Raw genomic sequence first — 13,043 nt, forward strand, 5'->3', positions numbered from 1 at the left:
CATTCAAATCTTACCAAGGAAATCACACATGCAACCTGATATCTGCAATGAACTCATGTTGTAGTTGTTGATCCAACACTCTTTTCCACTATCCATAACCTCATTTATTTACCCTTTGCTTGCTTCTCTCCATGTCCAAGTGAATGCTAGGAAGCTCTAAGAATAGTCTAAGTATGCAAGAGTGTGTAAGTGTGTAGAGGAAGAGAGCTAAAAAATGAACTAACCAAAAGTTGTGAATTGTTTCTCTAATGCCTTTTTATCATTGATTTCTAGTTTCGTCCTTTTCCTTTTTCCTTTTTTATTTAGTTTCCTTCATTTTCTCTCTAATTTCCCTTGCATGCATATTTGTGTCCCTTCACCTTCTTTTTCTAATATTTTCCTTTATTTTTAAAATTAAATGCCAATTATTGCCTCTTTTCCTTTTCCAATGCCTTTGCCAATTTCCATAGCCATTAATATACCACAAGTGACACTCACTACAATACTTTCCCACCATTCATCTTCGAATACATGTCCCATGACCATGGTCTTATTTTATTTACATGGAAAATCAACCAAAGCTATTATAATTTTCATGTCAACATTTTTGTGTGCACAACACCGAAGTCTGCCACTGTTCTCCACAGTCGCTACTAGCTTTGGAACAATCACAATATTTTGTGTTGCATATCTCTGTGTTGATCGTGTTTCCAAAGATTAGTTAACATGGTTGTATAGATACATATTGCTTCCCTTTCATTTTGTATAAAGATTTGCATCACACTTAATCGAACGTCACCTTTTGTTTATTTTAAATATATACATTACTTTTGCATTGATATATATATATGCAATCTATGTTCATTAAAAATGCAATATCTTATAAAACAATAACATAATACAATATAAATAATAAATATAACACAAATAAAAAAAGAAGGGAGGAACTTGTTTTACAATATTGTTGCTTTTTATTTTATTTATTAATTCTTTTTAAAAGAAAAAGGATATTTGCGTGAAATTTGTCTATTTTTTATGAAAGGTTTTTTCTAACCCGTTCTCATTAAATGGCAAAACATGATATTATATTGACTCACAATTTCAAAATTTCTCTTACAATTGTTCTTATCATATTCCTTACAATTGTTCTTATCATATTCCTTACACGTATTGATGGATGAAATATTAATCGATTTGAATCTATTAGTAATTTTATTCATCTTTTTACTTCACACATACATGTTACTATTAATTTGTGCATGGATGCTTCAAATAGTTATGCACTCTTTTCCAATGATTTGACTTGAGCCTCGCTAACTTGTAGGATAGAAACAAAAATAATTGTAAGACTGCCACTAAAAGAAGTTTTCTTGTGTTCATACAAATGTATTTTCATTATTTTGGATTCTTTTGTATGTTCTTGGAAATGTTTTAGATCTTGTATTTGCAATTATGATTTCGATAATAGTCTTTCGATAAATATTCAATTGTCAAATTTGTTGGCATTCATGGAGAGTTTGTTGGCATGATGGTTTGCATGGATCTAGTTAGCTGACATTGGAATGGTTTATGATGACAGCTAGCTCATGTTGACATCGATGTCAACCATTGTAGACTACCTTATGTGTAGATGTCATTCATTGTAGTATGGTTGTAGCTTTCTAAGTTGGCATTGGGATCATTGTGTGTTGGCATTGATGTCAATCTTATGATGTCAACCTTATGAGGTCATGCACTTATGTCAACCTCATGCTGATGTAGTTTGATGGAGCAATTGGTGCACGTTGGTATGTGTTGGGGCTGATGATTGATCATATTTATGATAACACACTTGATGGCATGGTATCAGATGATGGCATTGGTGGATGGTGATCAGACCTACATATGATGGTTGATGGTTTGATGGCACGCTAGTTGAATTTTCAACTAGGTATTCATTAGGTCCTCATGTCTATGCTTATGAGGATGACTTGTTGTAGTGAGGTGATGACTTGATTATGGTGCTACAGAAGTGTTTGCAGGTCTGTCAGAGGTGTTTCACCTTGTGGAGATGATTGTTGGAGAGTGGAGGACTTATTGGCACTCTTTCCAAGCTTGTTTGTTGTCCTTTTAGGAAAACTAGGCAAATGACACTTAGGAGACATGTTTGATCCACATGTAGATGTGTCAGAAGCTATTTAAAAGGTTTGGAGGCTTGTACAGGTGCTTAGAGAAGAAGAGAATCAGTTTCAGGAAGTTGGGAGCCAAGAAATGTGGAAAACTTGAAGTTTTCTAGGTATACTCTAGTTTCCCTCATAGGAACCGGGTGAATACATAGGTTTACTTCAGATGAGTAGTGTATCCATTATGGGAGTGATTTTTCTTCACATTTCTCTCGTTGTTCGGGTAAAAATTGACTTAGTAATTCCCAGAAGCTTCAAAATTAATTGGATAAATGTGAACACCTTTAGCACACAAGTAGTGATGTTAGTGGATTGATTTGATCCAATTTGTGCACCTTTGATCCCAACCCCAAGCTCAATTTCACCCTACAAGTTTTATATATTTTATCTTGGAGCTATGTCATGGTTGGTTGAGTATGACAGTGAGCTGGAGAAGGTTTTATACTGATATATTGCTTCAAACCTTGAATAGAGCATAGGTTCTTTGGTCTATGAGTGTTGATGGCTGAATAGTGAGCAGATCTAAAGCATGATTTAGAATAGTTCAAATTTGATGTTGTTGGATTAGAGATTGATTGGAGAGTTTTGTATGCTTCTGGTTAGAGCTTTTTATGGTGATTATCACACTTGTTTTGCAGGAGTTGTTGATGCATTTAGAAAATTAACCATGTGTATTATGATGTTATTTGTATTATGTATCATTTTATTTTTGTGAGGATTTGATAGTTTTCAGATTTATTGTTGTCACAATTTTTACTACTGGAGAGCATATGTTTTGTGGAGTTTGTTATTGTTTTGATTTAATGATGAGATTTGGTTGTTGAGAGCATGTATGCAAAGATGATTTATTGTTGAGCATAGTTTCTTGGATCTAGTTTTAAAATATATGAAATGAGGTCCGCATAATGGTAGAGGAGCAGTGACTTCATGAGATAGGAGAAAGGATATTGAAGCTTTAGCAAAAGGAACAAGTTTCTCAATCCAATGGTGGTTAGATAATCCAATGGTGGTTGGATCGTCCAATGGTAGTTGGGAGAGGATCGAGTGATCGCAATGGCCTTGAGTGGATGGTATTCCATAGATATCTGTAGACAACAGATTCTTCTGAGTTTATCAGTAGTATCGAGTCTCCTAGTCGATGGGTGTTGGCACTATGTATATCAGGTCGAATCTCCATGCTGATGGCAACCAACAAGCTATGTAAAAGACCAATTGCATGACTAATAGAAATTCAGAGAAGAGAAACAACATCAAGGGTGGTTTTTCTCCTAGAAGGGTTTCCACCCAAAATCTTGTGTCTCATGTATGATGATGATATATTTGGTTGTGCTTTGATGGTTTGCATTTAGTATATGTTGCTTATATGTTTATATGTTTATTGTTTACTCATATGATACTAACATATTGTGAGTTGTTAAAATAAAAAGTGTGTAATTCAGTAAAAGTAATAATTAGAAAAAATTATAAAGAAGACCACACTATTGATTCACCGCCCCCCCCCCCCGCCCCCCAGTAGTGCTCAAAGGTTTCCCATAATTAGTATTAGAGTGGGGCTCTTGGTTGCAGCTTGATCGTTGGAGAGTAGATCTACATTTTGTTGGTATAAATTTGAATTTTTTTTCCCTGAATGGGTAAGAGCAAGAGGAAACAATTTAAAAGAAAGAATGACCTTCAAAATAAGGAATATCAGCCACAAGAATCTCATCTTCCTAGTGCAAGAGGTTCAAAAAATAAAGTGCAGAAACCAAAAGATCAAGAACCAAAAGTATTGCAGCAAAATGAATCCAAAGATATAATTGTTAATGATTTTCTTTTGAGTTATAATTTTGAGGATTCAGATTTTGATGAAGATGGGAATGTTGTTAAGAGACTTAGATCTGACATTTCTAGACTAACAGCTACATGCAAGGATCAATAAAAACTATCGCAGATATGTGATGATAAGGGGGCCAATTTCAAGGAAGTGATTGTGAGCTTAAAGGTTAAATTGGCAGAATTTGAGAAAGTTGAGCAAGGTATGTGGAAGAAATACCAAGTGAAAGTTAAAGAGGTTGAGAATTTAGAAGCATAAGTTGTTTCCTTGAGAACGCAACGAAAGATGGAGAAGAGTACATTTTCCTTCGATAATTTTCTTAAGATCCAAAGATCACCATTGGATAAATATGGTCTTGGATTTCAAAAGCGCAAGTTTAGTTTGCATGTAGGTAAAAACACCAAAGAAGAACCCAAGAAACTTATAGCAAACATTACCAGCAGAAAAGGTGAGATCCACGGAAAATCAAAAACAAAGAAGAAAATCTCAAGGAGCACCTACATTCAAAAGATCCTTTGCTCCTAGCGATGATCATGAGAGGTTTGTAAAGTTTCAAAGGAATCAAATTCCTTTTGTTCCTTTTGTGAATAATGTAGAGTGTTACAAATGTCACAAGTTTGGGCATTTTGCATCTAATTGTTGTAGCAAAATATATAGACCATATCAATAGAGATTCCAATAATATTAGTAGTCAAGGAGAATGACCAACATGTATAATTGTGATTTTTATGGTTATTGCTACTCAACATAGTTATCGATCAAACATGAAAATGACCTAGTATCTGTTTTTTTAGGTAACAATAAATCACTCGATTTTGAAAAGTGGTGGTTCAGAATAAACATTTTTTTTTTAGCATATTTTTGGCACTTTATATTTTCTTATGTATCAAGTATGAACATTTTTTTAAATGTTAGTGATTTTCATGCTGATTTTGAAAAGTGTTGATATAACATCAACACAAATTTTTTTAGAGGGCTTATTTTTGACACTTCAATTTTTTTTATGTATCTAGTATGAACATTTTTTTTGTTAATGATTTTCATGCTGATTTTGAAAAATGCTGATGTAGCATCAACACAAATTTTTCTAGACGGCTTATTTTTTGACACTTTAATTTTTTTTATGTATCTAGTATGAACATTTTTTTTGTTAGTGATTTACATCTCAATTTTGAAAAGTGCTAATGCAATATCAACCATTTTTGTTTAAAGGGCTTATTTTTTACACTTTAAATTTTCTGATGTTCGTGATTTTCATGTTGATAATAAAACATAAAAAAAATAAAACATGACAAAAAAAAAACCCTTGTTAAAAAAAACAATAAAAAATATCAAAAAATTCAAATATTAAAAATAATAAAAAAAAAATACACAAAAAACAATGCAAAAGAAAACAAATATTCAAAAAAAATAAAAACAAAAAAAATAATACAAGTAATAAAACATAAATAAAAAATAAAAAAACATGACAAAAAATATCAAATATAAAAAATATATAACAAAGACAAAAAACTATAATCTGTTAAAAAAAAAAAAAAAAAAATAGTCATCAAATTTAAAAATTAAAAAAATAAAAACAAAAAAATAAAACAAAATAAATAAAAAATAAATGGAAAATATTTAAAAAATACAACACAATTTAAGAAAAATAAAATAAAATTAATAAAAAATAATTTTTTTGAAGTTAAAAAAATAAATAAATAAAATTAATATTAAATATATATATATATATATATATATATATATATATATATATATTAAAAATAAATAAACATTAAAATAAAAAATATTTAAAAAACAAAAATTAAATATTAAACAGAAACATTAGAATATAAATCATTTAAAAAAAAAATTGAAAATAAAAAGGTTGTGGGGTGGCAGGGGCCGATTCGACCCTGTGGCCGGCTAGGCTATGGGGTTGGGCGAGGAGAGAGCGAGGTTGGGCCCAAGGGCATCAGGGGCCGATTACGGAGTCAGCCCCTGCCACCCCCGGGCCGTTGGGGGGTGGGGGAAATAAATATTTGAAAAAAAAAAAACAAAAAAAGGCCCTGGGGTAGCAGGGGTCTATTCCGAGAATCGGCCCCTGCCAGCCCAGGGCCATTTTGTCGGTATTTTTTTTTTTTTAGTCGGGCTCTTGGGTGACAGGGGTCGATTCTCGGAATCGGCCCTTGCTACCTCAGGGCCTTTTTTTGGTTTTTTTCAATTTTTTTCATAATATTTTAATTTTGTTATTTTTTTTACATTCATTTTCATTTTTTTAATGTCGTTATTAAAAAATGTTGAAAATTAACCCTGAAAAAAAAAATGTTATTCCAGCATCAACATTTTTTTTCCAGGGTGTTTTTTGCACACAAAAATTTGGTTTTACTGCCATTTTTAAAAAACATTGAAAATGTACCCCAAAAAAAATTGTTATTCCAGCATCAACACTTTTCGTTTTCAACCTGTTTTTTCATGTTTTTTGGGGGTTGGGCTAGAGTGCCTGTTTTGAGGTAATAGTTCTCGTTTAATCGGTAACTATGTTACTCATGTAACTTATTTTGCCATAAGGCAATAGAGTGCAAGTCTAACCAATGGAGAAGAAGCACATTGCATGCATGATTTAGATCTTGCATGAGAAGTAAGAGATCTAGCCCTCTTGCTACATATCTTGGCCATGTCGAGTGTTATATTTTCCATAGATTTGGCCATATGGAAAAAGATTGTTTGTTTCCCCATTATTCAAGCCAAAATCAACAAAGGTAGTAAAAGCAAAGAGGTTCTAACACAAGGCAAGTGAAGTAAGAAAGGAAGAAAGTGAAGGAAGATAAGAAGAAAGTCAAGGAAGAGAAGAAGCAACCCAAGACTCTGTGGATAAAGAAGGAGCAACAACTCTTCAAGTGGTGAAAAGCATTCCCTCCTGTAGTCCATCGTTATTTCATGCATATTCATAGAGGACTACAGAATTCATGAGAGGTGCACAACCTCATGGGGAGTTTATGATGGAGTTTGCAGTAGCATATGATGAGTTCATGTTAGCCGTCATGCACTTTCAAGTCCACAAGATCAGTCTATGTTTTGGAGGTATATTGAACTCAAGGTGAGTTATGCATGGTTTTGAGATTCATGATTTATTTTGTCTCTTTAATTCCTTTTTGTGCATGTGTTTGTAGAAAATTTATATGTATTTCATGAGTAGAAAGAAGAGAACATTTTTCAGCCATGTATATGTTTTTGGTTTCCACTAACAACTGGTTGAAAAGATGTGCAACCATGCATAGATTGTGATCATGACTCCAAGATGTATTGAGATGACATGTGACATGGACCAGCCATGTATAAGATGTTATATGATGATTTCCAGAACCATGTATTTGCCATTTTTCATCATTATGTATTGGTTGAGAGTCCATACATTAGTATGTTGAGTCATCATGGTGATAGACTTGTTTTGGAGGAGTCTTATGGAGTCATTTTGTAGCCACATGTATGGGCTAATGATAATGTAATAATCATGATGTATTATGTATTTGAGTCATTGATCCATAGGAGATGATTAGAGAAGCCATGTATTTCATTAATATATTCATGTAGTAAGCTCATGGAGCCATGCACTTATGTTGTACTACATTTTGGGTCTTATAGTCATGAATCATGAGGTCATGTTATGGTCATATATGATTTATGTATGAGGTCTTATGTCACTGCTACAACCATGTATTTATCAATGTATATGTCACTTGAGTCATGGTCATGTGGAGTCTTGGTCCATATGGTGCTTCTATTTGTTAAAGGAAGCATTGTTTACAGCGGAAGCAGACATTTCAATCCAACAATTGGTATCTCTACAACTTGGAGATGGCACGTGTTGAGCGGGAGCACTATTTTCTCTTATTATTTTTGTTGTATATTATTGGCTTTACGATCCGCTTGGAGGTGTTCATGGTATGTCTCATGCTATGCTATTACAGTTGGGGTTTTTGGCCTCATGTGATGAGATATTTTGGTAGTTGTTGCTATGTAGTTATGGCAGAGATTGTGTGTGGTTGCCTTATGTGGATGGTGATGCATTTTATGATGATGATCATATGATGTTGCTATGAGGAGGAGAGATGGATTGATGCTTATGTGCATATTGATGCATGTACTTGATCTTGCTCATAGTTGCTATTATGATGATGTTGATGGTTGGATAAGTTACTCTAAATGTTGCTTGGATATATTTGTTTCTTACTGCTTCTGATTTGTGGAGAGATAGAGGATATTTCTTGCTGCTTATATGGAGACATGGATGACCTCTGATGCATTATTTTTCAACCATGTTAGTTGCTCCAATATGTACTTCAGTTCTTGCTTCCTTACTATATGGATTTGTCCATTTTCCATTGATGTCAAGGGGGGAGAAATAGAGGATGATGGTTTGGAGTTTGCATATGGTTTACATCAATGCCAAAGTGGGAGATTGTTGGCATTCATGGGGAGTTTGTTGGCATGATGGTGTGAATGGATCCAACTAGTTGATGTCGGCATGGTTTATGATGATAGATAGCTCATGTTGGCATTAATGTCAGCCATTGTATACTAGATTATGTGTAGGTGTCATTCATTGTAGTATGGTTGCAGCTAGTTGAGTTGGAATTGGTATCATTGTGTGTTGGCATTGATGTCTTTCTTATGATGTCAACCTTATCAGGTCATGCACTTATGTCAACCTCATGTTGATGTAGTTTGATGGAGTAGTTCGTGTGTGTTGGTATGTGTTGTGATTGATGATTGATCCTATTGATGATGACACACTTGATGGCATGGTATCATATCATGGCATTGGTGGATGATGATCATACCTACATATGATGGTTGATGGTTTGATGGTACACTAGTTAACTTGTCAACTAGGTCTTCATTACATCCTCATGTATATGCTTATGAGGATGACTTGTTGTAGTGAGGTGATGGCTTGATGGTGGTGCTACAAATGTGTTTGCAGGTCTGTCAGAGGTGTTGTAGCTTGTGGAGATAATTGTGTTAATATTTGGTAGCATCGGATGTGCTCTAGCCTTGAAGTTTGGTGGAGAGGATAAGGCACATGAGATCTCCAAGACCCAGAAATCGTTTGGAGAAATTCCACCTGAATGGGGAGTTATTTTTATAATTAATATTTTTAATGGTTTCCTAAGTCTAAACTTAGGAAAATTAAAATATTAATGGGTATTAATAAAGATAAGGGTGAGAAGTTTCTAAGATACGAGGATCAAGTTTGTTTTAATCTTAGTCGTTGATTAGAAACTTAATCTTGGTCGTTGATTCATTAACAGGAAAAGTATAAGAGAAGATTTGAGGATCATTTGGAGACACACTGGTAGATACTTAGTATCTCAAGGAAAATCGATTCTCAAAGAGAAGGAGATCGGTTTCAAAGGCAGAGTTGTAGGCTGGAGGAAGAGGAGGGCATCAACAACAGTCAGTGACTAAGGAGGAGGTGACACAGGGACATTGAGAGACACTGCATAGGGAGACACAGTCCAGGGGAGACGCAAACCTCACGTAGGATGAAGTAGAGGGACGCAGAGCCATGCAAAGCCACACAAAGTGACGTAGAAGTGACACAGAAGTGGGAGAAGGTTCTCCAAGGTGTCAGAAAGTTTCCACGGGAAAGTCTCATGTGTTTTCTCTCAGTTTCTCTATAAAGTAATTCCTTGTAAAAGCGATTGTTGTTGAAGATTAATAAAACTCTCATCTGTTGCACCGGTTTTCCCACATTGGGTTTTTCTAGGGACAATTGTCCAAACACAACTGTGTTGATGTGATTGATTCTTGTGTATGTATTTTCTCTGTGTAATTATGTGATAACTGCTATAGAATTTATTTTAATATTTTCTGAAGGGATTTCGTAAATAAATTATTGTGAAGAATAAGTAGGTGAAATAAATCAGTAGTTGCAGTAGAATTTTAGGTTAGAAATGTTCACATGGTATAAGAGTAGAGATCTAGAAACAAGAGAGAAGAATCGGCTATGGGTCAAGCGCATGATGCAGAGGCATCAACTAAAAGGGACTCACGCAGATTTCCAGAAGATAGCACAAGGGACATGGATCACAATTATTCTATGTTAGCTTCTAGACTGGAAGAAGAAGTCACTTTCCTAGCAAGATTTGTCTCTTCTGAGGTTTGGTACATAGATAGTGGAGCTTCCTGGCATATGACAGGAATTCGATAATGTTTTTCAGATTATCAGGAAGAAAGGATGAATTTTCAAATCACCATGGAAAATAAGGTAAAGTGTACCCCTGTAGGAAGAGGTATTGTAGTCTTTCAAACCGAAGTAGGAGGGTGGCTTCAAGCAACCAATGTGTTGCATGTGCCAGGATTGGGGATGAACTTACTCTGTATCTCAACTTCAAAACAAGGGTTGTGACATTTTCTTCATTAAGGAGAAAGTATATGTAAAACACTCGAGTTGGAAAAAGAAGGCCCAGGTTGGAATCAGAAGTAACATGTTGTATAGATTACAGCTAGAATCTCCATTGACAGTGATAGGAAGCAATGGGGATAAAGATTTGAATTAACTATGGAACAGGAGGATGGGACACTTAGACCATGGGGCTCTAAGAATTCTCACGAAAACAATATTAGGAGTTCCAGAACTAAGTATCAAACGAGATGATGTAAGCAGAGGGTGCGCTCTAGGCAAGTATACTAAAGAAGTGTTTTCCAAAAGTAACAATAGAGCTAAGAGTGTTCTAGGATTGATACACTCAAACATATGCAGACCGATGTCCAGAAAATCTCTTAGTGGTGTCAAATACTTCGTCACCTTCATCGACGACCATTCCAGGAAGACTTCGATCTACTTTCTGAAAACCAAGGATGAGGGTTTTGGTCGATTCAAAGAGTTCAAGGCTTTAGTGGAGAATCTAATAGAAAGAATATAAAAGTGTTGCACTCAAACAATGGTGGAGAGTATGTTGACAAGGAATTCACCAATTTTTGTGCTAGGGAAGGCATCACAAGAGAGTGGACAACTCCCTACAATCCAGAGCATAATGGAGTAGCAGAAAGGAAAAATAGGACAATTGTGAAAGCAGCTAGGGCAATGCTATATGATTAGGACATGCCCAAATTCCTATGGGCAGAAGCATGAAACACGACAATTTATGTCCAGAATAGGACTGTGCACAAGGCATTGGGAAAAATCACTCCAGAAAAGGTCTTCACCAGGAAGACACCTGAAGTCAATCATTTCAATATATTTGGGAGTTTTGCATATTGTCGTATACCCGAAGAAAAGAGAAAGAAATTAGATGAAACTACTGAGAAAGGATATCTTATTGGATATAACGAGAATTCTAAGGCATATAGAGTCTATCTTCCAGGGAGTAGGAAGGTAGTAGTTCGGCGGGATGTAAATTTCATGGAGGACAGAGCTTTCAAGAAATCTCGAGAAATTCCTTCGGAGGAGCAGTCAAAAGACGATTCGGTTGTCTAACCACTTCGACCAGCAGAAATTAGTACCAACAATTCTCCTAAAGGAAAAGCTTCAGAACATGAGGAATATTAGGAAGAGGAAGAGTTGATATATGTACCCACTACTAGTGGAAGAACGAGTTAGGAACTCTGATAGATTCTACAGGATGCAGAGGAATTCATTGGTGTACCCAGGAATGATAAAGGGGAGCGAAGACAACCAACAGATACCAGGCCCTAGTAGCTCAGGTTGGAGAACCATCTAGTCTTCAGGAGTTTGTTTAGCATCAAGTATGGGTAGATGTTATGGTGGAGGAATACATTTCTATAATGGTCAATGATTTCTGGGAAGGTACCTAGGCCTCAGGAAAAGTCAGTGGTAGCTTCGAGATGGATCTACAAAGTCAAATATGTTGCAGATGGTAGTGTGGAGAAATACAAATCCAGGTTTTTGGCTAAGGCATATGCTCAGAAGGAAGGGATAGACTAAAAATAAACCTTCACCCCAGTAGCCAGGTATACTTCTATTAGAACCGTGATATCCCTTGCAGCACAGATGGTGTTAGGGTCCCACCCTAACCCCCTTATTTATGTAGTAGGATCGAATCCTAGTTATAGTTAAGTAAAGAGTCAATAAAGCCCATATTAATAATTGTAAGTGGTTAACCCGCATTGCAAATGGGCCATGGTATTAGATAGATGGTATTAATAAGAACCATGGTATTGATCCATGGTATTGCATGTATGAGTCATATATAAAGGATAGAGACTCCCTGCGAGGAGCATCGTGTCTTATTTTGTAATCGAGCTCTGCTCTATTGGAGGTTGCCCCCTCGAAGAGGCAAGTGAACATTGCTTTCTAAATAATAAAATACTTGTCGTTGTTTCTCACTATTCTATGTTCTGGGTATATTTCTTCGCATATTTGGTATTCGAGTATTGTCTTGCAGGTTAAGAGCACAACAAGTGGTATCAGAGCTCTTTCCAGGGCCGGTGGGATCTCCATTTCTTAACAAAAAAAAATTTGGCTAGAGACGTGTTCTGGCGTCTTTAAACCACGGGATTTGTCGTTGAGTGCATAAACCTGCGGATTTGGGGAGGCATGCACGCAGGAAATACAAGAGGTGGTCACACTTGTTGGACTCCCTTGTAACCCTTGTGGGTACCCCTTTGAGTAGTAGCGCATTAGACAGAACCGCGCACGGACTGTCTTCCACGTGCCCTCTGGGTATATCAGAAGCCCCCTAGCTCCTTTGAAACCTCGCCATAGATAAACCATTGGTCGTCTTGCTGCTACAGTACACCGAGAACAGCACTCAGAGAGATTACTCACCCGTACGATAGGGTAGTCAGGTTGTACGGCTAAGGGTACGGTTGATCCTCCTTAGTTAGAGCCCTGAAACATTGGGCCGAGTACTACTATCAGACCCTTATGTATATTGCGATCTGTAGCACCTGACACTCCTCAAGACCATAGTTCCCTTTTCTATCTCTGGATCACGCATAATCTCTATGAGATCAGATCTTGCCAGTGGGGTTTGCAGCAGCAGCAGACATCAGTCCTGAAGTTCCGAGTTCACAGAACAGCTATTCAGATCTAGCAAATCTGCAGCAATCTGTTCCGCCGCTCAGAGCTATCCGATCAG

The sequence above is a fragment of the Pinus tabuliformis genome, chromosome 6 (genome assembly GCF_031772625.1).
Source record: "Pinus tabuliformis cultivar Carrire ecotype Pingquan chromosome 6, CPIR1, whole genome shotgun sequence".
NCBI classification, from domain to species: Eukaryota; Viridiplantae; Streptophyta; class Pinopsida; order Pinales; family Pinaceae; genus Pinus; species Pinus tabuliformis.